This window comes from Ciconia boyciana, chromosome 35 (genome assembly GCF_034638445.1).
Source record: "Ciconia boyciana chromosome 35, ASM3463844v1, whole genome shotgun sequence".
Classification (NCBI taxonomy): Eukaryota; Metazoa; Chordata; class Aves; order Ciconiiformes; family Ciconiidae; genus Ciconia; species Ciconia boyciana.
This window is the reverse complement of record NC_132968.1, coordinates 801592-806808: the sequence shown is the minus strand read 5'-3', so window position 1 is coordinate 806808 and position 5217 is coordinate 801592.

Below are 5217 nucleotides of genomic sequence, written 5' to 3'. Positions count from 1 at the left end.
AGTTATGGACTGTTAGTAAAACCTCTTTATGAAGCTTTGGAAGGATCCCAGGAGAATCACCTGTTGTGGACAGCTGAGGGTTGGACAGCTTTTAAAAATCTGAAGGAGGTTTTGATGTCCACACCTGCATGAGGACTCCCAGATTTAGCAAAGCCTTCTGAATTGTTTGTACATGAGCACTAACATCTTGCTTTGGGGGTGTTGACTCAACAATTAGGAACTTGGAAACGAGCCGTTGGGTATTTTTCTAAGCAATTGGATGATGTCAGCAAGGGATGGCCTGGATGTTTGTGAGCTGTGGCAGCAACTGTACTCTTAATCCAAGAAGCAAGGGAATTAACCATGGGGCAGAGGATTACAGTTTATGTTGCGCATATGGTAATTTCTGTCTGGGAGCAAAAAGGGGGGCATTAGCTTTCCTCGAGCCACATGCTCAAATACCAGGTCACTCTCTTGGAACAGGATGATGTGGAGCTTCAAACTACAACAGCAGTGAACCCGGCAATGTTTTTAAGCTCGGCAATGGGTGAGTCCTCTTTACACCAGGATTGCTTGCAAACTATTGAACAGGTATATTCTAGCAGACAGGACCTGAAGGATGAACCGCTGCCTAATCCTGATTTGGAGCTTTTTACGGATGGAAGCAGTTCTGTCCGAGATGGAAAACGAATGGAGGGGTATGCAGTGGTCACCACCACCCAAGTGATGAAAGCTGAAGCTCTCCCTGTGAATACATCAACACAGAAAGCAGGTTCACGCACATGGAGCTATCTGGAAGGAAAGAGGACTGTTGTCAGCTCAAGGATCGCCCAGTAAATATAAGGAAGACATTCTCCAACTCCTCCAGGACATCCATCAGCCCAAGTAAGTGGTGATAATGCATTGTAAAGCACATCAATTTGGACAAACCATGGTAAATGGGGACAACCGATTGGCTGATAAAACTGCTAGAGAGGCAGCGGAGCAAAGCATCCTTGCCCTGGTACCAGTAAAACAGGTAACACTTCCAACCCTGAAACCAAATTATGGTAAATTGGATAGATTATTGGCAGAACAGTTGAGAGCAGTAGAAAATGCGGATGGATGGTGGGTAACACCCACCCAACAAGTTAGTTACCCCACAAGTAATGATAAAAATAGCAGAGAGAAATATATTGGGGAATTGAAGCGATGATTGTGGATTTGCAGAAATCAAGATTGCTGTGTGCACATCCCAAATGTTACAGCTGCTTTGAATGAACAAATAGATGATATGAAGAGGGTGGCACAGCAGACTCAAGGGTTAAGGAGTGAAATGCAAACAAATTGGTTGGGCCAAATTTTGGGACATTTTGGATTTTCTCTTAAAGGATGGATAACTGAGTTGTTACAGACACTAATCATGTTGATTATAGTTGTTTTGATGATTTGTTTGGTTTATCAATATTTAAAGAAAATGTTGACACAGACAATGTCTGGGAATTCTGTAGCAATTTTTAAGTCAGTGATGAAGCATCGTGCACCGATGCCGGGAGAGAAGCCACCTGCTTATGTTGAGATATGAAAGATTAAGAGTGGAAGTATTGAAAAGATGATTATTTCAAAACTTCCAAAGGGGGGAAATGTAACCAGATGTATCCAAAATGATTAGTTTGTTCTTTGGTAACTAAGCAACATAGAGATAGGAGCTGGGTAGACAATGCTTTAATGTTGTGTTTGTACACCTATGGCTATGGATATGCTGCCATGCCCAAAGACAATAAGGACGAGGAGTAGTACTCCTGCTGCTATGCTCCCAGTATGGCCACAGCCCATCTTGACAATGAGTCAAGGGGTACTTAGAATAATTGGTTTGTGTTAGAATAGGAATAAGGGTGCCAAATCATTGTTAGGAACCGTGCACCATGAAGAAGGGAAGCAAGTTACATAAGCAAGATGATATTGTGCATGCCCATAAGAAGGGGTCAACTAAAGGACACACCCGTACCACCACCAAGGACCACCAGACATCCCCACGGAAGCCCGTCGGCATTCATGCGTAAAGGACGCATGCATAATGACCATGCAAATATGATAATTAGTTCTGGGAAATAGAATGAATATGCATGATCATTCCAGGAAACTTGATGCACATGTACGTAATCGGACAATATAAGCTCTGGTTGATGTAACCTGCGGTATGCATGCTAGGTGGAATGATCCCCCGTGTATCCGGTGCTGTAATAAAGAACGCTTGCTTCTTAATGCTACATTGGTGTTAAGGAGTTTGATTTCCGATTTTGGTGACATACCTGCTTCCTCCAATATCCTAAAGTTCCCATTAACTGTTGTAACTCCTTCCTTGATTGGGGCATTTGCAACTCTTTGATTTTTCTAAAGGTATCTGGAGGAATCACTGAGCCGCCTGCTATCCACCAAGGACCTAAACATTTTACTTCTTTACTTGGGCCCTGACCTTTTCCGGGTGGAATCTCAATTTCTGCTTTATTTAGTGCTTGCCACACTGCTGCTGCTGCTTCCTTCACCTTTTCAGGGGCAGTTCCTCCAATCAGAATATCACCTATATATGTCTTGGGGGAGTGAGACTGTCTGTACAAGTTCAGCAAGAGCCGCATGAGCAATCCTGCGTGAATGTTTATACCCCTGTGGGAGCCTGGTAAAGGTATATTGTATTCCCTCCCAAGTGAAAGCAAACTTCTCTTTATCCTCCCCCTTCCAGGGAACCCTAAAGAACATATCTTTTACATCTAGTGGCACCATCCATGGCTGTGCAGCTGCTTGCAAAGTAGCTGTTAAGTTCACAATGTTTGGCACAGCAGCTGTGAGTGGGGTGGTATAAGCGTTCAGGCGCCGATAATCGCCTGTTAAACGCCACCTCCCATCTGGTTTCCGGATGGGCCAGACAGGTGAGTTATATGGGCAGTGGGTTCTGGAGATAATTTGTCATTTCTCCAAAACAGCTATGACTTCAGAAATGCCATTTAGTGCCACAGCAGAAATGGGATACTGTGCTATGGTAGTGATTTTTAACTCAGGGAGTGCAAGGGCTGCGCAAAGTGCCCACACTGGAGACCCCTGATTTGTGTCGGGGTCAGGATCAATGTTTGAGCAGAAGGACCACACGCTGCCAGACGGCAGGGTTCATCCGTTTAAAACATGGAAACCGAAAATATTTTCATGGTGATCTTTAATTACAGAGCAAGTAGTTGACATGCACTTCTCACCCGGGAGCCATAACTTGACCTTGGCAGTTTGGCACTCAACACTCGCTCCATTCACACTGGTAATTTTAACTCTGTGCCGTCCGGATCGTACGCCCAGCATCTTGGCATCTTGTTGTGGAAACAGTGAAATTTGTGCTCCTGTATCTATTAAAAAATTAACAATTGTCCTTGAGGACCAACTGCAATTCCAATGTATGGGCCAATATCACTTATCCACTGAAAAGCCTCCACTTTCTGGACAGCCAGGCCCAATTGCCTTCCGGACATTACTCAGTTTTTTACTTCATGTCCTGCAATTCCTCCCTAAGGGAGAGGAAAGTGTTGTCTCCCTTTCTGGGGAATTGCACAGGAGGAGTTGAAATGCGCTCCTTCCTTTCACCATTATCTCGTTTCTGGAATGCTTCAATCAGACTCAAGATAATGCCAGTAGGCTGACCTTGAATCACGGCTCTAGGAATGCCTAGGGCTAATGCATTCCTCATGTGCAGCTCTTCAAGGGCTTCCCAATTATGCCAGTAGTCATGAGCCCATTCTTCTGAGTTGGATTCACTCCATGCCTCTGTAAATAATCGGTGATACTACTTGCCACCCTGTTGACTACGCCAATTTGTCATGGATCAAGTGCGAGCACACTTCACTCTCAAGAGAGAAGCAAAAATATACTTTATTGATATAAAACAGTGAGTTAACAAGGTTCAGTGCAAAAGTGGCTTAACAAGATTCAAGGGCAAGGTGCACTTGATTCTTTAGTGCATAGAGGACAGGGTCAGAGAAAACTGTCAGGGAGACCCTCCCATTGAGTCCTGAGGTTCAGAAAGGACCCCCTTGCTTTCTAAACTCCTCAGAGAGGAGTCTCCGTGTGACTGGATCCAATCCTAGTCCCAGACTTGGTCAACGGTCTATGTCCAGAAGATTATATATGTGCAATCAATCCTTTCTATCACTTTGCGAAGATGTCAAAGTTTAGCATGCTATTTGTTACTTACCGAGGATCTGTTGTGGCAAGGAATGTCTCAGCCTCGAGGAGTAACCTTAGGAGGCATTCTTACTCAAGAAGAGATCCTGGTGTGCAGCCCACTGCCATGCAGGAGATCTCCAAGGGCTCTTGGGCTGCTCACTATTTATGGGGGTAAGATGATGGACTCATAGTCATATTTGCATACCAACCACAGATTTCAGTTTCTTCGCTGTGGTTAGGTGGGCACATTGCACAATAATCCTTGGCTATTGTGTTGATATCTGTCTCCTGAATCCACTTTGAGCCGGATGCAGCCATCATGAGCAGACACATCTATTATGACCACCACTGGTGGTTATCACTGGAGCAGCATTACGGAGATAAAGGTTGGGGCTCGGAGGGAACACACACCATCACAAGGAGATGCAGATAGCATGGAGGATGAGATGACAGATGCAGATACAATTTGAGATGCAATTGCAGGTCTCTATATTGGTGTCTCTGTCTATGGGTATCAGTGTCTCTAGTGGTATCTGTTTGAGTACCTGCATGTATAGAACAGAAGAGAACAGAACAGAACAGAATAGAATAGAATAGAACAGAATGGAATAGAATAATAGTTCAAAGTACCTGTATGTGCATCTGTACCGGTAACTGTATCTGCATCTACAATTGTATTTGTATCAGTTCCTTTGTGTGTAATGGTACTTCCATCTGTAATGGTACCTCTGAGGGACTCTGAATGTATCTTGAATTGTATGTATAACGGAATCTGTAACTGCAATTGTATCTGCAGTGATATGTGTAATGGTGTCTGTGATTGTACTTGCATCTGTACTCGTATGGTTAGTTGTATCTTTATCTGTCATTGTGTCTGAGACTTCACATATTCTGTGCCTGTATCTGCAATTGTATCCAAACCTTAATGTCAGCCTGTGTCTGTAATCAGAAAGTTTTATGTGACAGTATCGGTGATGGTCCCGGTACCTGTAGTGGTGATGGTGCCAGTGTCTGTGCCTCTAATGGTAGCTCTGCCTGTATTTGTAACTGTACCTG